This window comes from Rhinolophus ferrumequinum, chromosome 6 (genome assembly GCF_004115265.2).
Source record: "Rhinolophus ferrumequinum isolate MPI-CBG mRhiFer1 chromosome 6, mRhiFer1_v1.p, whole genome shotgun sequence".
NCBI lineage: Eukaryota > Metazoa > Chordata > Mammalia > Chiroptera > Rhinolophidae > Rhinolophus > Rhinolophus ferrumequinum.
In genome coordinates this window covers 76,587,400-76,610,543 of record NC_046289.1, presented here as the reverse complement: position 1 = coordinate 76,610,543, position 23,144 = coordinate 76,587,400, and positions in this window count along the sequence as shown.

Sequence of the window (23,144 nt, the reverse complement as noted above, 5' to 3'; positions counted from 1 at the left end):
AAATACAAAATAAAACATCCAGAGATAAACAATACAATATTTGGGATTAAAAACAAAATACCGTGGATAGATACATATTACACAAAAAAAGATTAATGAACTTAAAGACATAATAAACACTATGTAAAATGAAACAGAAATTTAAAAAAAAATGAAACAGGGAGCAAAGAAATAATTTTAAAATAAAAAAAGGAACATCAGTGAGCTGTGGGATAACTTCAAAGTGGCATAATATGTATGTAGATGAATTCTCCACAGGAGAGGAGAATGATAGGGATAGAAAAAAATATGCATTAGAATAAGATATAGCCAAAATCTTTACAAATTAAAATAAAACAAGAATGAAACCACAACAAATCAAAAGTGATATTATTCAACCTTAAAAAGGAAGATTTAACACATGGATGACACTTGAAGACGTTATGTTAAGTGAAATAAGCCAGGCAGTAAAGGACAATCATTGCACTTATGTGAGGTTCCTAAAGTAGTCACATACAAAGAGATGGAAAGCAGAATCATGGTTGTCAGGGTTGGAAAGGCAGGGAGAAATGGGAAGTTAGTATTTAATGGGTACAGAATTTCAGTTGGGGGAGATGAAAATGTTCTAGAGATAGGTGTTGGTGATGGTTGCACAACAATGTGAATATACTCAATGTTAAAAAAAAATGTACACTTAAAAATGATTAGAATGGTTAATTTTATATTATGTATATTTTACCACATTATGAAACAGAGAAAAAAATGGCCAGAGAGACATACAGAGGGGAAAGATAAGGATGGCGGCTGACTTCTTGCTAAAACAATGTAATCAAAAAGACAGCAACACCTCAAAATACTGAAAGAAATCTACTCTCAAAAACAAAAAATATCTTTCAAAAATTAAAATGAATAAATACTTTATGTAGGCCTATGAAAGGTGAAAGAATTCATCTCAAACAGACTCATGCTACAAGGAAGACTTCATGTGAAGGAAAATAACAGATTTAAAAAACTGGATCTACGCAAAAGAATAAAGAGCACTGAAAATGGCAACTATGTAGGCTGTAGATAAGAATTTATATAGACACCTTTAAAACCACTGATTGTCTTAAAAAAATTTCAATATGGCATGGATCTCATTAAATATGTAAAAGTAACATGTATTACAATAGCATAGTGGCCAGGAGGGGTAAAATAGAAGTTTATTCTTGTAAGATTCTGATACTATCTCGGAAGTGATAACACTTGAAGCTAGAGTGTGATGTTAAAGACATAGCGTAAACCCTAAAGGAACCATTAAAATAACTTACGTCATAGTTAATCAGCCAACAAAGTTAACAAAACAAAATCATAAAAAATCTCAATACAAAAGAAGGCAAAGAAACAAGGAATGAAGGAACAAGAAAAAATTAGAACACTATGAACTTAGCAGGATGATAGACTTAAGCCTAACAGTATGGATAATCATATAACTATAAGTGGACTAACCATCCAGTAAAAAGCAGACACTGTCAGATTAGATAAAAAAGCTAAACCCAACTGTGTATTGTCTACAAAAAAATCAAATTAAAATATAAATAAATAGATTAAAAAGTTAAAAGTTAGAAAATGACATATGTTGTGTATTACTTTTCTAGGGCAGTAATAACTAAGTACCACAGAATGAATTGAAGTAAGATAAATATATTTTCTTATAGTTCTGGGTGCTAGCAGTCCAAGATCAAGGTGTTGGCAGGGTTGCTTTCTTCTGAGGATTCTCTCCTTGGCTTGTAGATGGCCATCTTCTCGTCGTGTCTTCATGTACTCTTACTTCTGTACTCATCTGTGTCCAAATTTCCTCTTCTTATAAGGACACCAGTCATGTTGGATTAGAGTATATACCCTAATGAATTCATTGTAACTTAATTACCTCTTTAAAAATCCTATCTCCAAATAATAGTCATGTTATGAGTTATTGGAATTTATAATTTTAACATATTAATTTGAGAAAATGTATTAAATTTAACATATGAATTTACAATTCAGCCCGTAACACTTAGCGAACACTAATCAACACAAAGTCAGGGGTACCTATATTAACAACTGGCTAAGTAAATTTCAGCGCAAAAAATTTTATCAGCTATAAGAAATATCACTTCATAATAATAAAGGAGACAATTTTTAGGAGGAAATAAGAATCATAAACCTTTTTGCATCTAATAACAAAGTTTCAAAATATGTGAAGCAATAACAGAACTATAAGGAGGAACAGACAAATCCAAATTATAATTGAAGTTTCTATACTCCTTTCTTAATATTTGATAGAACAAGTAGACATAAAATCAATAAGAGTATAGAATATTTGCTTAGCCATATGAACTAATTGACATGTATAAAATACCACCCCAAACCAGCAAAACACATACCTTTTCACACCAAATATCAAAATAGACCATATTCTGAGGCAAATGTAAGTCTGAGCTTAAATGGATACAAGAAAAAAAAAATCTCTAGTAAATCCATAATAAAAAACCCACTTTTATATAACCCAAATGTCAAAGAGGCACCCTAAATAGTGTATTAGAATCAGTACAAATAAAAATAGAGCATATAAAACCCGCACACTGCTACTAAATCAGTACTTAGGAAGAAATTTATAACAGTAAATGCCTATATTAGAAAAGAAAAAAAGGTCTTAAAGAAATGACCTCAACTAGAAAAATAAACGCAAATTAAACTAAAGAATTTTGAAATAGACTGCATATTTAAAACACATGATTTATAATATATGAACTGAGTCATTGATAAAGACTAATATACCACTCAGTGGTAGAAATTATTTCTTTCTAGAACTTGTTTCCTGTCACTGTCCATATAGGACATAGAGATACTATGTTAATTATGCTTTAAATGATTATATACAGAATCATCATCTTCATATTAAAATGTATAGATGAAATCACTAAAGAGATATATCAAGATATGAAAGCTATCTCTGGGAATTGGAATTCTAAGTGATTAATGTTTTACTTTATATATTTCTTTAATTCCCAGTTTTCTTAAATGAACATGCATTGTTTTATAATAAGAAATCTATTTTTAATAGGGTCACATAATTTTCTAAATGCCATATAATCACCATTATGTAACACTTCTAGGAAAATTGCCAAAGCATTAACTAATAACAGTTGTCTCTACATGTTGATAATGTGGGAGATAATTTTCTTTAAACTTCTCTGAATTTTCCACATTTTCTATGAGTTATATAAATGTTTAAACAGAGAAATTTGTTTTGAAAACTTTAATATATATATTAAAATCAAATAAGAATAAAATTTTGCTAAGGAAATTCCACTCTTAGGTATCTATCTGGAGAAATCCAAAACTCTAATTCAAAAATCTTTATGCACTCCTATGTTTATTGCAGCACTATTCACAATAGCCAAGACATGGAAACAACGGAAATGCCCATCAGTAGATGACTGGATTAAGAAACTGTGGTACATTTATACAATGGAGTATTACGCAGCCATAAAGAAGAAAGAAATCTTACCATTTGCAGCAGCATGGATGGACCTAGAGAACATTCTGTTAAGTGAAATAAGTCAGACAGAGAAAGACAAATACCATATGACCTCACTTATATGTGGAATCTAAAGAAAAGAATAAGTGAATAAACTAATCAGAAACAGTTTTGGAGACATAGAGGAAAAACTGAGGGTTGCTAGATGGGAGGAGGGTGGGGATAAGAGGGAAGGTGAGGGGATTAGAAAACAGTCAGTAACCACAAGATGACCATGGGGTTCTGAAAATTAATTTGGGGAATGTAATCAATAATGTAAAGATTTTGTAGGGTATCCGATGGACACTTGTCTCATTAGGGAGACCACTTCAGGGATGATGTAGATGCCTGATCACCGCACTGTACACCTGAAGCTGAAGCTGAACAATAATGAATGTCAACTACAAGTTTGTATGTATATGTATATGTGTGTGTGTGTGTGTGTGTGTGTGTGTGTGTGTGTGTGTGTATGTACTTACAAGAAGCGGAGTACAGAATTAGGAATAGATAGTGGAAATGTAATGGCTCTGTGCGATGTCAGAGGGATAGTGGATGGGGGGAGGGGGGTTCACACAGTGTGAGGGATATAAAAGATAAACGTCTAAGTATTACTTTGCCTTGTGCACCTGAAACTAATAAAAAAAAAAGATTTTTGCTAAGGAAATTAATCTATAGAAACAATTTTAGAATGATAATACATTTTAAGTTTTCTCTTATGAAGGCTAAATATTATTAGTTTAACAAGAACTTATGCATTTATTTTAAGCATTCAATTATTGACAATACCTAATTTCCTGCTTCCAAAAATAAAATGAGTAAAAAGCAAATAATACTTCATATGATAATTTTCTAACTGTATCTAAGGCTGAACTAAAGTCCAAAAGTTTAGTTCAAACACAGTATTACTGTTTCAGAATAAGAGTGTAAATGCAATTTCAATTTAAAACAGTAATTGCCTTTTCTTTCCCTTTTAACTTTAATATTCTATTAATGTAACAACAGAACATTTTTGCAGTTATCAAGTTTTATAAGCTAATATAATTAATATAATCAATCAATATTGAATACATAAGGTTCGAAAATGGAGAAACCAAGATTATTCAATATGGTGACAGAGTTGCATAATATTGGATACAAATTCCCAAATATATATGTTGCTTTACATATGCATATATATTATGTACATATGCACACATATTAATTTATATATGTTGCTATAAGGACTAGTTCTTTCTTCCACCTGTGGAAAACTGAACCAGAGACATTTGCTTTAAGCATAAGCAGTTGGAGTGCTTGATAGTGAAAGATATTTTCAGCACTGGCCTTCTTTACGGAGTGCGTGTTGCAGTTATCTCTCTGTGCAACAAACCACCCTAGAACCCAGTGGCTTAAAACAATAATGTATTGTTTCCCAAGGTTTTATGGGTTCACTGGGTTCCCCTGAGCAGTTCTCACTTGGGTTGTCCATGCTTTTGCAATAAGATGGTAGCTGGAGCTAAAGTCATCTGAAGATTTGCCTGTGCTGTATATACAAGATGGCTTCTTCACCTACATGCCTGGTACCTCTACTGGATGACAGGAACACATCAGTCAGCCATCTCCCTCTCTCCAAATAGCCTCTCAATTTGCTTAGCTCAGATTCCCTCCCAAGTATCTCCAGACAGAATCTTATTTGTTGGCTATCTTTCTCCAGAAAAAGCATTTCAAGAAAGGTAAAAACAGAAACCTCATACCAATTAAGTAGTAGTCCAAACTGACACAGGGTCACTTCTGGCATGATCTATTGATAAAAGCCATCTCCAGACTAGTTCAAAGGGCAGGAAAATTAGACTCATCTCTTGTTTGGCGTATGGCACATGCACGGAAGGGGGAAGAATTTGCAGGAAGCACCTTTGAAAACTTATTACCGCAGATCTTCATCCTGAATGACTATAAAAATAAGGTCACTTAGACTCATTGAAAATTATTAAGAGAAGCATCTGGCTTGATTTCCAGGTCTCCAAAGTGAATTTCTAAAACAACAAAGAGGTAACCATATAAAAGCATACATTCTCCCTGGTTCGGTCTTCCGTAATGCTGAAAAAAATGCTCAGTGTGCTTTTATTTAATTTTAATATTTATTTAAATTAATTTTAATTTTAATTTAACTTAATATTCCTCTTCTTTGGATGACCAAACTCAATTAACCTATCTTTGTCTTCCAGATATTTTTATATACCATTAGTTTGTCGATACTTATATTTAATTTAACTTTTATGTTAAGGTAATTGTAGATTCATGGGCAGTCATAAAAAATAATACAGAGAGATTATGGTATATCACTTGCCCAGTTTTCTCCAACACTAACATCTTGTAAAACTATAGCCCAGTATCACAACCAGGATATTGACATTGAAAATGCAGTCAATATGTAACATTTTCATCACCACAGGAATCTTTCATCTAGTCTTTTTATAGCTATACCCACTTTCCTCCTCCTCTTACCCCATCCTTAACCCCTGATCTAGTCACCATTTTAAAAATTGTCAGTTCAAAAATGTTATAGAAAAGAAATCATACTTTCTGGAATTGGATTTTTTCACTCAGCATAATTCCCAGGAGATTCGGTCAAGCTGTTGTGTGTAACAATGGTTTCTTTCTTTTTATTGCTGACCAGATCCCACTGGTAGATGGTGGTGCTGAGTTTAATTCATATCTGATTTTCTGTCTAGTTGGCCCATCAATAGTTGAGAGAGGAGTATTGAAGTCTCCAAATATAACTGGGGATGTGTCTATTTCTCCTTTCAGTTCTGTAACTTTTTGTTTCATGTATGTTTGCAGTTCTGTGGTTTAGTGCATACATACCAAGTTAGGATTGCTATGTCCTCTTGGTGGGTTGATTTTTTATCATTCTATAAGTCTGTGTTAATTTTCTTTGCTCTGAAGTCTACTTTACCTAATACTAATAAACCACTATTGCTTTCCTTGATTATTGTTTGTTTATATGCCTTTTACCATCCTTTTATTTTCAACCTGCCTGTATCATATTTGAAGTAGTTTATTTTATATTTATTTATTTCTGTATTCATGTATTTATTTATTTATTGTATTAGTTTCAGGTGTACAAAACAATACATTAGACATTTCACCCCTCACAAAGTGGTAACCCCCCCTCCAATCTATTGCCTCTCTGATATCGTAGACATCTATTACCATTCTATTAAGTAGTTTCTTTTAGACAGAATTAAAGTTATGCCATGTTTTTAGATTCACTCTTCTGATGTGTCTTTAAATTGGTTGATTTAGACGATTTCCATTTAATGTAATTATTATGTTAGGGCTTCATTTAGCCATTTTATTCTTTTTATTTCTGTTTATTTTACTGTTTTTGTCTGTTTTCTTTTCCCTGCCTTCTATTTTGTTTAAGACTGTGTTTGCTTAATACCATTTTTGAATGTGTCATCTCACATATCTTTCTTAGTGGTTGCTCTGGGTGTTACTTAATGTATCACAATTACCGGTGTTGTCATCATTTCACCAGTTCCTATGAACTACAGAAAACCTACCTCCCTTTAAATTCCTTTTACCCTACTCCACTGTCATTCTAACAGATTTTCCCTTACAGATAAGGTGGTTTTTTTCTCTGCTGTTTTCAAGATTTTTCTTTGTGCTTATCTTTCAGAAGTTTATTGTGTATCTGGGCATGGATTTAATTTGCATTATTCTTATTTGGGATTGCTCAGTTCTTTGAATCTGTAGGTTCATGTCTCTTGTCCAATTTGGAACCTTTTCAGCCATTATTTCTTCAAGTATTTTTTAAACCTTGCCCTCTTCTCCTCTTTTCCTGGGACTCCGATAGTATAAATTTGTTTTGTGTTTTGTTTTTGTTTTTCATGGCTCCTAATGTCCCCTCAGCTCTGTTCATGTTTTATTCAGTCTATTTTCTCTCTTTCAAGATTGGGATGTATATATTAGTTTCAGGTATTCAAAACAATGTAATAAACATTTACACGCCTAACAAAGTGATAATCCCCCTCCCGCAATCTACTACCCCTCTGACATCACACACAGCCCTTACATTTCCACTGTCTCTATTCCTTATGCTGTACACATTTTTATTTTTCTATTGTCCAGTTCACTGCTTCTTTCTTTTGTCGCCTCCATTCCTCCATAGGCCATCCATGAGCTTTCTATTTCATTTATTTTATTTTTCACTTCTAAATTTCTAGTTGGTTCTTCTTTATATCTTCTCTTTCAGCGTTGTGACTTCCTATTTCCTAGCTGAGGCTTCCTAATTTTTTTTTATTTGTTTCTAGTATGTTTTCAATTACTCACTGATGCTTTTCTCATAATTGCTTTAAAATCTTTGTCAAACAATTCTAACATCTCTGTCTCCTCAGTGTTCACATCTATTGATTTTTTTTTTTCATTTAGCTTGGTATATTTCTGGTTACAGAGAGTGATATTTTATTGAAGCCTAGGCATTTTACCATTCTGTTATGAGACTATGTCTTATTTAAACCCTTTTAAATTGACTTTCTTGTGTACTGATCTCAGAGGAGAAGGCAGGGAGGCATCTGACAAGTGCCATGTGGAGGTAAAAGTCCAATTTTCCCAGTCAGCCTCATTGATACCTGATTGAGGGAGTTCCTCTTTATTGCTAGGTGAAGGTGGGACCCAGCCCTCCAACTCATCTCCACTGACACCATGGAGGGGATGGCATTGTTAGCACTCTGTGATGGTAGCAGACTCACCAACAGGCCTTCTGACCCCATCCCAGGGGTCAACCTTGTTACTGCTGAGGGGTGTGGATGTTCAGTGCACCTCCTGAACTCGCCACCAATATTCTGGGATGTGGGGTAGGGGGTGGGTAGGGAGACTGGTTACTGACCAGCAGGGATGGATATCCCAGCTCCCTAATTGACTTTCTCTGACACCATCCTACTGGGCTATTGGGTACATCTTTACATGCTTATGAGACTGGAAGTCTGGGTTCCCGCTTGGCCTTTGTTGACATGGTGTTGAGGGAGGTGAAGCCACAGTTTTCCTGTGGGTTTGGCTGGAGTACAGCAGATATTGTCTGCAAATTTCTGTCTTTCTAGGCTGTCACTTTCATGGCCTTTGGCTACAGAGAACAGGCTGTTGTTGGGGCATTTTTTTGTCTATATTCATTGACATTTCCAATTTTCCAACTCTTTCTCCTCTACGTCTGACATAGATGAGGCAAAAGAAAACTCAGAGAATTCACCTGGGATCCAAAGTTCTCTAGCCAGTCTTCCTTTTTCTGTCCATTTTTCAGTTCTCCGTTTCTCTCTCTCTCTCTCTCTCTCTCTCTCTCTCTCTCTCTCTCTCTCTCTCTCTCTCTCTCTCTCTCTCTCTTCTTTCTTTGCAATATATAGTGATCAGGGTTTTAAAGTTTTATTTAGCGGGAGTAACGGGAAAAACTATGTCTACTCCATCTTCCTAGAAGCAGAATTCATTTATATTTTTCAATATACTTTTTCATCCTCTAAATTGTACTTAAGAATCCTTCAGTTGTTATGTCTTTTACTTATTCTCTTTTGTAAACTGATAAGGAGATGGATGATAACAATAAATATTAACAATTAATAATAAACAGCAGTTGCGAAAATATTTCAGTACAACCTATATCGTATAACATGAGAATATCTTATGATAAAAATATTTGCTAGCTTGGCTTCATTGGTGGAGTTTATTTAGGTAAACTGTAAAATGTGGATCCACACTGAGTTTGTGAAGGGAAGAGTTAATATGAGACCGAAATCCCATTATGTTTTCACAGATCGATATTCTATTACATTGTGTATATCAAGGTTCATTATACTATTCTCTCTACATTTGTGTGATTGAAAATTTCCATAATAAAAAGTAAGAAAAGGATTCTGTCAACAGAAAATGAACAGAGATGTTCATTTGACTAATAACCCTATAAATTCAATACTGGAGAAGCTTAGTGTCTAGAAGAAATTTCTGTAAATTCTATCACAACATCAGGCAGCAATCCAATTTTTTTGTTATAATTTCTCTTCACTGCCTCTTATATTTTATGTATTTAAAATGTATTCTACTCTTGATTTAGTCTTATTGTGTTTTCTATTGGAAAATGTAACAAAAAAATGTAACAAAAATGTAACAGAAAGTATCCCATTTAAAATAAATGATGTAAAGCTCTCTACACAAAGATTTAACTGAGGATTAAAAAACTGAGGGTACATTAGAATAGTTTTTCCCTCCAAATAGTTTTATCCTTCCAGAATAGTTTTTTTCTACCAAATTATTTTCCATTCATTCCAATATAATGTTGGAACTTTTTTTCCAGAACAATGACTATTGAATTAAAAATACAAATAGTTGCCATTGTCCCAAGATTTTCTTCTACATTTCTCTTGCTAATCTATTACTTATTTGTCATGTAGTGTTGGTAGGTTTTTGGGTTTTTTCTTTTTGTTTTAACTTATTAGTTTGATGTGAATTTTTTTTGTTCTTATTAAATAAAATTATATTTGGAATAGTTGACTCAATTTAGAAAATATATTGTTTTCAAATAAAAGAGACTTTGGGAGATAATATAATTCTACAGTTAAGCCCCAGAAATGTGAATCAATTTGTCTCAAGTAATAACATAGTAGAATAAGGTAAATCTATAAAGAATTAGTACCCCATCTTGATTTAAGACTTTCCCAAAACTTGATAAACATTTCTTATCAAAAGTTAAACATCTTCATAACAAAACAGACTCCAACAATACTGATTTTACTTGTCAGTGCATAACAGTATTGATGTTGTTGTTAGTGAATAAAGATATCCTACTCTTGGATATAAAGCAAGAGTCATAATAACCTATTTAGAAGATTAATAATAATAATAACTTATGCTGAACTAAATCATATATACCACTTATTATTCTATGTTAATCATACACTCACAGTCACAGGAACCATCGAAAGATATATTTTCTGAAGCACAATATTTCACATAGAATTTAAGGATACTGAAAGCTATACTAACTTAAATTTTTTTTTTGTCATGAAATGTTTTACTACATCTACTGCATACTGCTGACAATGCATATCTAGAAAATGCTCAAATATTCTGTCCATTTATCAAATTTTATTAAAAACCCTTTTTTCAGAGACTAGTCACTCTTCAGGCCTTGCCTTATGATATCATCTTCTCTGAATATATTTGAGATACAGCAACAAGAGCTAGCAGTGCTAGGATTTAGTGAATGCTCACTATCTTACAGGCATATATATGAGTATATATATGCACGCACGTGTGTGTGTTTGTGAAACCTAATTTAGTCTTCAGAATATTATCCTTATCTCAAAAATAAGGACGCAGATTTAAAGAAGTTACATAACTTGCCTGACATGAGAAAGCTAGTTAGTGAACAAACTGAGAAAATGCCAGGCCGTTTCTATATAGGCACTCAATAAACATAATTTGAATAAATGAATCAAGCCTGTTAAATTAAAAGTTATACATTGTCCCTCAATTCTCTATAAGAGCTCAGTTGCAAGGTATGCTGTTAGCATCAATAGAGCAATAACACAATAAATAAAAATTGTAAATAGAGAATGAACTACACAAATTCCTAGACTGGATACTTTAGTACTCTTAATCCACTTTAATTCTACACCGAGATTTGCCTGCACCAAGGCATATCTCTTCCCCTTTTCCAACTTGCTCAAGTAAAATGATATTTTCCTTAATGCATCTTCAGGAAAAAAGAACAGAGGAATACAGTTTAGAATTATATTGCCTATTTCAGTGTGAGTGAACACATGTTCTCCAACGGAACATTTAAAGTGACCTTAAAAATTACCTTTAAACCAACCATCTTTACTTTACGGTTCTAAAGGTGAAGGCTAAAGAGATTTGGTCACAAGCCTAAGTTTAGTAGAGAGCCAAAACCAGAACAACAGTCTTTTCGACTCAAGTAGGTGATCTTTGGACAATACCATAATATCTTTACAAATAAAATAATATGGAAAAGTGAACTCATAGAGGTAAAAATTCCATATGTGCAAGGCTTCCATCCCTTTGGTGTCTCAGTAAAATTGGCGAACTTTGCACTTATATAATCATCTTCTTTCTCCTTAATACAGATTTCATTCAGCTTGGAGCTAGATAACTTGAATAATAATAGTTAACATAAATTGAGAGGTCACTCTGATCCCGGGAGTGTCATATATATATATATATATATATATATATATATATATATATATATATATATATATATATATTCTTGGTAGTAATAATACAAATATTTGATTTTTAAAAACAATTGTGTTCTGAATCTTCACATTTAATGAATATATATTAAAAACAATTGTGTTCTGAATCTCTCTCTATATATATATATATTTGTTAAATGTGAAGATTCAGAACACAATTGTTTTTAAAAATCAAATATTTGTATTATTACTACCAAGAATCACAATTTTAAGTAGTTAGGAAATTAGATATGTACTGCCTTTCATTTATATGACTGTAAGGAAATTACTAGTTAGAAGAAACTTTCAGAGAAGCCTGAGTTTGAGTAAAGTTAAGAGGGGTTATCTAATTTAGAACCTTTCCAATGAAACTTAACCTAGTATAAATGACGCTAATAATTCCCAGAAACAATGCCCCAGCTCCAGTTGACAAAGTTTAAATTGTGTGGTTTTGTGTGGAGAGGGAGTAGAATAAATAATGACTATATGAATTTTAGTAGTCATAAAAGGATTTCAACGTATTCCAGCAAACTCCTGAATTTATGTCAAGAAGATTCTCAAGATTTATTATAATATGACATATTTAAACTTAGTTGGTATATACTCTTTTATTTTATGCAAAGAATAATAGTTTTATTTACATGACTCACTAGGCAACAACTACTTCTTAAAATATCAAGTGAATTAGATATATGAGTACTGATAAAATATAAAATTTCAATACACAGTTTAAGAATAAGTATGTATTACAACATATGAGTGTAATCAGAGATAGTATAAGGATTTCAACAATTAATTTCTCTATGGTCCAATTATTCCTACCTTACAAATTTGAAGGAATTGTATTCTAAATATTCTTTATAACACAAAACAATAAAAACTTCTATGTGTTTGCCAATATGATATACTGTACTATGCTGAATTTTAAAAAGTAGTAACACCCCAAACAAGTGTTTACGTTCCATTGCACTTGCTTCTCTGATTATAGAAGTATAGTCCTTCAGAATCATACTATGTACTTACTTGAAGTGGTGACACTAACAATGCAAAATAACTAAAATCTGTGTTTCAGTGTCCTAGTGCAAAAGGGATTCAAGGGAGGAGAGACAAAGAGGGCTAGAATGGAAGGCATCCTTCTCAGAGGGGGCAACCTTTAAAGTGCTTTTAGGAGATGAGACAACACAGACAGATGAGACAAGGAGCTTCAGACTCGTGTCTAGATACAGATACAGTTTTCATAGGTCCTGAGAGAGGCAACCTGAACACAGAGCAATATTTACTGTTGCAGGTATATATAAACCTAGATAGGTAGAGTTCTGGATATTAGGGTATTAGGTTTAATTTTGTAAATATAAAACAAAACCAAAAGTCACCCACTAGATGGGTAAAACAGTGTGTGAAAAAGCACAAGTACAGACAATACAAGAGGCAAAATACAGAGAGCAAAGCATATTCAAATGTATAAGTTCGTGTTTGCTAACATAAAATAAAAATGATAAATATTTATGGAGGCTGCCTCTTATTTTATAAAATCTCTCCACAGGAGAAGAAAAACATGAATTTAATTATGGAAAACAATCATTGAAAATAGTATGAGAAAACTGCTGCTTTGTCTGGAGGGCTTGGAAAAAGTTATACTAAACTATTTTTAAGCCAAAGGAAAATGAATGTAGAATATCCCTTCATGAGAACCCATATATCCACTGGGAAATTGCCAAAAGAAAGCTTTTCATTCCTATTCTCGGTTCCAGGAGAACAAGAAACAAAAAGTTTAGCCAGACACCCCCATGTGATTACTATGAGCTATGAATTAAACAGGAAAACTAAATAAAATAAATTTATTATTATAAAGAAAACTAACCTGTTTGTTTAAACAGGAATCTTAAAGTTTATATTCATTTCTCTGTGATAGAAACAGAGAGTGGAAAAACTTATATTTCAACCTCTAAGTTATTTTTAGACAAGGGAAAATGAAAATATATATATTCTTAGAAAACAAAATTTAGAACTACAACTTTCACAGGTGTATTTAAAAACCCAAATGAAAACAGAGCAGTCTTTGAGCATGAAGTTTTGTTGATTTGTTTACTTTTTGTTTGTTAATTAAAAGCTCTGTGTGTGTTTATTTAATTGGGGAAAAGTTAATAATTATGGAAATGTCCTTTTAATTATAACCTTGAGATTTTGATGTTCTAAAACTAAAGCAAATTTTGAGTGGTAAAATCTCCATCAAAATAACTAAATTAATTTTGTTAGTTAAATATTTGACCTTTTAAGAAACTCCAAATTGAGAGGGAGTAAGGGAGGGATAAAAGAAAGGGGGAGTAGGGAGAGAAGAAGAGGGGGGAAGAGAGAGTGAGAAAAGGGGAGGGCGTGGGAGAGAGACAGGAAAGAAAAATTGTAAAACACCTTTTTATAAATCAATATTCAGAAATCTTTCAGTTGTTATAGAATAAAATAAATGCTAAAGAGTCACAATTTTATTTCTACAGGCATGCCAAATATACCACTTCTGAAACATGGGTGACAGTAAATCAGCAAGAACAAAATTTTTCAATATTATACCTGATATTCCATATCAGGAACGGAAATAGTCACATGAAGTAGCAAGCAGTTCTGTTACAGGCAGCAACAACTTGGTAAGATAGAGTAGCAAGCAGAATCAGTAAAAATGAGTGCTTTCCAAGGCACAAGTTTTCCTGAGGAAGACTTATGAAATAGAGAATATACTATGGTGTTCTTGTTTGGTTAAGAATAAACATTTAACTATGCACAAAATGTTCCAGTAAAATCTATGTGGAGTGTGAGTTCCATCAATCTTTTCAGAGCTGTGTGCAAATTATTTTATATTACGGAGGAAGGGTGTGTGTGTGAATGAAGAGAGAGAATGTGTGTATGTGTGTGTGTCTGTATGTGAGGGAAAGTGCATAATCAGGTTGTATAAGTTTAATATCTCTACTTTCAGGCTGACCTCTATGTGCGATTATACCTGCTGAGCTTCAGGGATGGGTATTACAGATAAGTTCATGGGTGAAATACCGGGGCTGGGCGGATGTTGGTAAAACTTTTCATTCCCCCGACTATTTGCAGGCAGGTTTGTTCAAGTAAACAACAGAAGATAGCTTTGTTGCCCTTTCCTAAAAGTTTCTGGAGAGGAATACTCTTTGGCTATTCTTTATCAGTTCAAATTAAATTAAAACATATTTAGACATCTACTCACTATGTGAAAAGTTAATGAGACAGTTGAAAAGAGGTCATAGATACAAACATGTGCATATTTTGTCCATACAACACCTGGAAGTCAAGTAAGTGCCAAATGTTCTCAGAATAATATGATAGTAAGTATAGTTAGAAGTAAGGAAAAGTAGTTTGGTTTCACTTATTTCCTGTGAAAAAGTAAACTTATCGACCTAATGATAAAATATTGTTTATTCTACATAAAACGAACTTGAGAATTATTTTTTTTAAATAAAGAAAGGAATGAATGAGTGATGAAATGAACAGTATTAAAAGTACAAAGAAAATGAGTCTCCCATCTTTATATAACTTATTATATTTCTTCCTAAAATCTCTACTTCATTTGTTAAGGTAGGCATATGCATAGCTGGATCCTAAGTTGTCTTTTTTTTTTCTTTCTGTTTTTAATAAAATGCAAAGATTTGTGAAAGTAATTCTGGGTATTAAAAAACTGACAAGAATTCAAGGGTTTTAAAACAGGTCATTGTCATTGATAGTCCTAGGACAAAATAATATATAATTTTGCAACTCAGACTTTTGAATTCCTGAGACCTGGATTCAAATTCCAGAGCAGCAATTATAAGCCATGAGTCAACAGACAAATAACACTGTCTGATAATCACCTTGCCCAGCTATGACATGGGCACTAAATCTAGTTGAGAAACTTATTGTGAGTATAAATCACAATGTCTATTATTATTATTAGTGTTATTAATTCACAAACTGTATTACATGTTTCAGTTGCTCTGATCCATGCTGTACATACATCAACTCATCAACTCACTCCTTGACTCATTAGCAAGATGCCTAATTGGGTACCGGACAGGTAGTCGACCTCTAAGTCATGGTACCAGTTACAGTGTGCTGTATGAGAAATGGGCATTGTTACAATGAGATTTTGATTACACGATGGACAACCGAGAAATGCTCGGGAAAAAGATTGCCATAGTAGATAAGTAGAAAGCAGATATAAAGTGACTGAGGTGAAGGCAACTGACTGACATTTCTCTTGCTGTTTAATAGTGCTTTAATGTGCTTTAAAAATAGGATTATAAATATACATATTGAATCTTCTTAGCATCCATCTGTAGCGTATAGAACGGTCACCATGAGAACCAGGAAGATAAAAGGAAGTAAAAGGGCTAGAAAATAGCTCTTAAAAGAGGTTCGATCGAGTTTTTATTTTGTTTTTGGTAACAGAACAATTGAAATGGGGTGGTACTTGATTGAGAGAAAAATAATACTATGTCTAATTGATCACTCTTTGTATAGACTAAGGAGGTTTTGTTCAGGAGGGCACAATGGAAACTATTCCTGAAGGTAACAATGTATAGGGTAAGAGAGACTATAACATCTTTGAGGGCAGGAAAGGGTCTTGTTGGTCTTTACTTGCACATAATGGTACCTTGTATACGGTAAGTGCTTTACAATATTTATGAAGGTGTGGGGAGAGAGAAGGGTGGGGGAGAGACAGAGACAGAAAGAGAGCAAGAATGCTAGAGAGGGGAATGATGTAATCCAACCCTGACTAGACTAGTCATTGAAAATGTGGCTACTCAAGAAAATTGCCTGAACTGCTTCTTTAAAATACAGAGTGCCAGAATAATAATCCACAGAATTAGGGAACCGGGTAATTTTTTAAGGGACAGGTTCACAAATGTTTCTGATCAGGATTGGCAACCATCAGATAGGCTATAAAGTCACTGGATCCAAAGTCCAAAAGCTATTTGGAAGATGAAACCAGCCCTTAGCTTAGCTGAGATCTTTGGTCATGGCATAGGGGCACAAAAAATGAAGCTTTCATAGAGGCAGGACCTAGGGGGCATTCCTAAAGCACATGTCTGTTAAACAAGAGTTCAAGTAACTTCGAAATGCTTCTGAAGTTTCCACAAAATGCATAGGTTTACTGGCCTCATCCCACCGTTCTCAGGGAAAGAAGAAAGCTATGAGAAGCAGCAATGAGAATATTCTCCAGAGACTCACACTGTTAAAGTAATGAAACAAGGATGCCGTTAAACTGAGCTGGCTATAATGCTTTGGTAGCCTAGCAAGTAAACTACAACTTAAGCCACAGTCAATGCATGTATATGTGAAAACAATGAAACTTGAGAACAACTAATCACAAAAAGTCAACTAGGCTTTCCCAAATAAGGCAACTGCTTAAGCTATTGCCAATCAAATATTTTCCTTTCTTTGCTTCCACATCTGCTCTATAAAAACCTCTCCCCAGGTCCTGTTAGGGAATGCTCCTAACCACTTTCAGTTTGGTGGTGCCTGATTTGAATCAATGATTGCTCAACAAACTCTTCAAAATGTTAACGTACCTCAATGTATATTTTAACAAAACTGAGCCCTTTATTTGGAACTTGACTGAACTTATAACTCCAGAGGTGCTTTTACCTTGCAAGGAGAACAATCGGATTCATTTAATACTTTTCATTCCCTCACACATCTTGGGAAGCAACCTCTTGTTTCTCTATAACCATGTGAGGTTATTCCTGTATAGGCAAATGTAAATATGCATTAGGATCATTCTAATTTGCTAACACTGTATACATGGTTGCAATGTCATTCTGGTGTACTAAAATATATATGTACATAAATGTGAAATAAGACAGTTGGATTATACCCAGAAATGCTCCTAGAAATAGAGTGCTGCTTCTTGAGAAGGGGGAAAAAGCAGGGTTGCCAGCATTGCTTTTTCGTTTGCCAACATGAGACTTCTGCAGAGTTGTCAGGGGTGTAAAGTATAGTTAACCTAGATGTAGGACAGACTTTTAATACTGGTCTCTCTACAACGGATAGAAAATTGAGATTAGCGCAGGTACAGCCTTCTTAGATAAAATTGTTAGTCTTATGGCATTCATAATTCTGAATTTGACATGTCTTCTAAAGTTATTCTAATAACATGGAATATAGGGTAAACTAGCATCATTCACTTTATGAATAAGTACAATATTAACCAATTTTACTTTTACCATGTTTAGTCTGGTTGGTTTCAGTAAACTGAATTTAAACTAGAATACTCTGATATACATCATTTTCTTCTAAAATATTTACCAACACCACCATCATTACCACCACCACTATAATTTTAATTACCCAAGCCAGAGTTATCTCAAAAGGCCAGGAAAAGAGAACCGCTTCCTTAAATTTATATATATATATATAAATATATACATCATATATATATGATATATCATATATATATCAATATATATATCATATATATATATATATATATATATGATTCTAAGTAGGTTCTGCCTTAAAATCTTTTACATGTTCTGTAAGCTTACACCTAGAGCATTTAATTAAAAATAAAATTGACTATAAATACTAATTTATGAAATGTCAAATTTTCACAATTTTCACATGCATGTAGTATTTGATTCATTTAGAAGATATACACACTTTACTCAAGTATATAATAGCTAAATGAAATCTCTGAAACCTTAATTTGAATCTAGACTCTGCTACTTACTTACTTGCATAAATGTCTTAGGCAAGTTCCTTTAATCTCTCTGAAATTCACTTTGTTCCCATATAAAATGTCAACGATGTCACTCTATATCCTGAGGTTGTTTTGAAAAGCAAATAAAACAAGGTTTATAAAATGAGCTCAAACAATACCTGGCACATAGTGCTCAATAAAATTGTCTTTGTTTTATATCCCAATAGTTAATGAAGGTAATTCACAAATAGTACTTGAACATATGTGTCCTGAGCTATCATAAAAAACATCTTCCATCTCTAAACATTTATTTTATTGACTCACTTCTCTGAATCTCAGTTTTTACAGAGACACAAGTCTGAGTCTTGAGATAAAATTGCTGCAACTGTCCTCTTATCATTTAATAATGCCAAATTAGTTTAACAACTCCAACATTCATGGAAGAGAAGTTTAAAGAATGGCTACCAGAGTAGGGAGAGCACTTGCAAAACAGGTTATTGGCATGGTAGGTGAAAACAGAAGAATACTAGAGAAGACAGAAAAATGGAGATGGGCAATGTAGTTAACATTTTCAAAAATGAAAAATAGGCTGATTCCTGTTTGAAATACTACAGGGAACTTAATAAAAGGAACACTTATATGATAAAAGAGGTGAGTCCTAATAATCTAGTTTCACGGAGGAAAATACAGTCTATCTTTACTTGTATGTCTTTATTGCAGATTGAAAAACTCTCTCAGCGTAACCATGTGAGAAAGATGCGAAAAATTATCTGGATGCTAGGGCAACTAGCTATGTTCCTACCTATTGAAAAAAGTATGGCCAGATATTTTGCTAAATTGATCCATACCAACCTGAGAGTTATCTCGGCATATATTAAAAGAGCCTGCCTGGACTTGTTTCATTCTTAATACATAATTTGGTCCTCAATTTGGATAGAAAGTAATAATAACAATAACAATGGTATTTATTAAACCTCAGTTATGTACAAAATACTTCTCAAAGCATCTTTCCTATATTATATCTGTACTCCTAAAAACCACTCTAGGAAAGAGTACTATCACCATCTCCATTTCTTACAGATGAAAAACAGGCTTTTAAAAAATAATAGTAACAATAATAACAAAGGAAATGCTACGAAGCTTTGGGAAGTGATGGATATGTCTATGACTTTGAGGGCAGTGATGGTTTCACAGGTGTATATTTATCCCCAAACTCATCCACTTGTATGCATTAAATATGTTCAGCTTTTTACATGTCAATCATACCTTAATAAAGTGATTTCTAAAACTGTATACTTCTGATGGTATAACAATCTGGAAAATAATTCAAAACGTATCCTGAGCATCTTTCTGTTAAAATATTAAAAGGTTATACTAATTTGGAGGAAATATATGAAAAATTTACCTTATAAAACAAACAAACAAACAAACAAACAAAAAAACTCAGGTCTAGGAATTAGCTCTAAGTCTCAACAACAGGTTTTCCAGCAGTGCCAGGCTTGGAACCCAGGCTCATTCACCCACAATGCCACTTAAGTATTTGTCTACTGCCTCTGGGCATGCATGTGCCAATTACACTTGCAGATTTGAAATCAGGAGGAGAGAATAAATACACTGGATACCAGATTAGGATGAAAAAACATCTTGATAGGCTGGTATGGGAGGCTGGGTCTGGACTTTAGTAAGAATTAGTAAGCGTTCCATCTTACATCTATGTTCCAAACTACAACTCAGGAAAGGAGAGACATGATTTAATAGTGTTGATCCCAAGTAAGAATATAGCTGCCAAGATGGACAGTTTGTATTTAATTGGGATCAAATTCAGAATCAGGGTATAGCAGCCACTACTAACAGGTGCCTCTCATGAACTCTGCATTTCAGAGGAAATCCACAGACTGAACTGCCAGCCTCCCAAACTAACTGTGTTCCTAACCTCTGAACCAACCCTTACAAAGGAGTTCCTGAAAACGCCTTTCAAGGGGCTGAGATCTGCATTGTCCAATCAAAACTGCACAGTTATATCCTCATTTGCATACTTACTGACCTATCAGAGCAGCTCCATAATGACCAGTCAGAATGTGCAATTCTGACCAATTAAAACAGTGCTATAAACCAATCCGACAGTGCAAATTTGGATTCTTTAGTTGAATATAAATGGACCAATCAGTGAGAGGGCCAGAACTTTCTCTATAAAAGCAGGCCTCCCCTTTGTCGTGGCAGAATGCGCTTTAGGTTTCCACCACAGGCTCGCTGCATGTCCTGGGTTTGTAAACTGTTCATCTGAATAAAGTTCCTTTTTTTTTACCACACTCCAGATTGAGGATTCCTGTTGGCATCAGATTGGTGGCAGCAACCTTTTGTTGGCAGTGGCAAGGGCTCAGTGTGTGTGTGTGTGTGTGTGTGTGTGTGTGTGTGTGTGTGTGTGGTAGAGTAGGGAGACCCTATTTAACGGAATTATCCAAAGACAAAATTCTCTGCTTTTGAAGAACATGAGTCTCCTGGTTCTGAAAGCATTCAAACCTAGTCCAGATGACATTTAGAAAGGTACAATGTCTAGGATTTAATCACCAGATGGATGTATAAACTGAACATTTAGTATCTTTCAAACCCCGATATTCTGCTCTCATGGTATGCTCAGATGTTCAAATAAAAAAAGAATTCAGTGTGATTAGGAGGAGAGACAGAGCAGGATATATATTTCTCGTTTCTCCAGCTTGTAGTAAATAGTTCGAAAATCCATCAAAAGAGCAAAATTACATCTCAACTGACAAGCCTCACCCAGTGCACACCCCAGGCAATGCTCTCATGTCGCTGAGAAACAAACTGGCCCACCCAGAAGAGAGCCTCACTAATCTTGATGCCTAAAAGCTGGAAGTCTCACTGGAGAAGTGAGCAGTCAAACAGGGCTTGTCACTACTGATTAGTTGCATATTGAGACATGCTGCTCTTTATACAAGAAAAAAACAAAAAAGGACATTTCTCTGCCAAGATAGATAAGATCCACCAGCTGAGTTCTATAGCTGGAGGGTACAGGTAAGTTGCCATTGCTGGCAGTGGTCACTTTTAGCTAGAGTTTGAAATAGTCTGTAGCATGAAAGGAGGCATAAGGGAGCATCTCTTTTCCCTGAAGGGATTGCTGGCTAACGGAATACTGTCAGCCACCTTCCAGGGACCCTCCCCTAAGCATATGTGGCCTCTGATCACGAGCAGCCAACCTGGGCGTCTCTCCAGTCAGGGGCATATGGTGAGGTCACAGTGGCTGAAGGGGCTAAGACAGAAGATTTGATTTCAGAGCCAGCAAGAGAAAGCCCATCAAATGCAAGTGCACAGAAATTAGATCAGAAGAGCTCCTGGCATTTTTGCTGCTTTTCCAGTGTTTCCCCACTCTCTTGCTCAGAGACTTGTCAACACACTTAAAATTGGGAGTTTGATAGGAAAGGAACAGAAAAGTAAAACTGAAATATTTTCCAATAAAATTATGAATTTTGCACAATGCAAGAATCATCTTACACAGAACAGCAGTTTATGATGATTGAGGCACCAAGCAATAGCCCTGCCAAGAATTTACCTTGCAGGAGGGCTTCTCTGACAGGAACTGTGCAGCAGCATTCTCCTAGCTGCCTGACGTCATTTAGCCTTGGTCAGGCCGGGCAGGGGTAGAGTGAAGCTGAAGCTGACAGGAAAGAGATGATGCAGGTATTTGAAAGCAGGAGGACATGATTTACACACAGTTCCCCATCCAATCATGAATTATAGTTCAGATGAATGCTGCAGCTTTCTTGTGGCACAGAATTCAGAAGACAAAATACATTTTATACCAGGAAGTAATAAGCTGCAACTGACCCAATTCACCACCCACCTAAGTCCATTAGGAAACAAATGAAACTGTCTAAATGAAGAGAGTCAACTAATTGAGGTTAGAATTTCCAGAACAGACAGAGCTGTGACTCTAATTAAAGAAGCCTCTCAACCCCACACTGGTGCAAAGGAGCTGAGAGGACCCCCACAATAGCACGATCTGACAAGTCAAACAGCTGTCCAAATGACCAAACATATGCACATCCCAGTTTACAATGACAAAACATAACGTTTAATTTGCAGGTATTTGAAGTATTATGTGAGCTTAAGGGAGATCCAGAGAAATCTAGATAAACACAAACTGGGGTCCTGGCTTTGGGACTGACCTTGAATGCCAACCAAACAATTCTTGGTTTTTTAGATCCCTGAAGTAAAAAATAAATATTAATTTAGAAAACCTACAAACATGAAAAGGATTCCCTGAAATACTTATCGGGAGGCTTGGCCTCAATATTTTTGCTCCCCACACTCTAGTGTTCAAAAAAGTAGTATTGATTGCGTTTTTTGTTTACTTTGCAACCCAATATATTCATTCAAATCCTACCACAATCTAGGATTTCCCTTTTGTTTCAATGGTTAAAGAGCTATGTAAAGTAACAGTTCTCTGCTATTAAACTAAAAATTAAAGGAACAAAAGCAAAAATAACATAGTTAACAAAAACCCACCAATGCTTTAAGTCATTAGAAGGCACAAAGAACCGCTGGTTAATTAGGAAATGTCACCTGCCAGCAGCTAACATTTGGACCAAGTCTTATATCACTGTCCTGGCCAAACTATGACAAAGCAGAGAAATTGCTTAAGCAAAAACAAGGACAATAAAAACAAAGGTTTTCTAAATGATTGTTGCCTGTG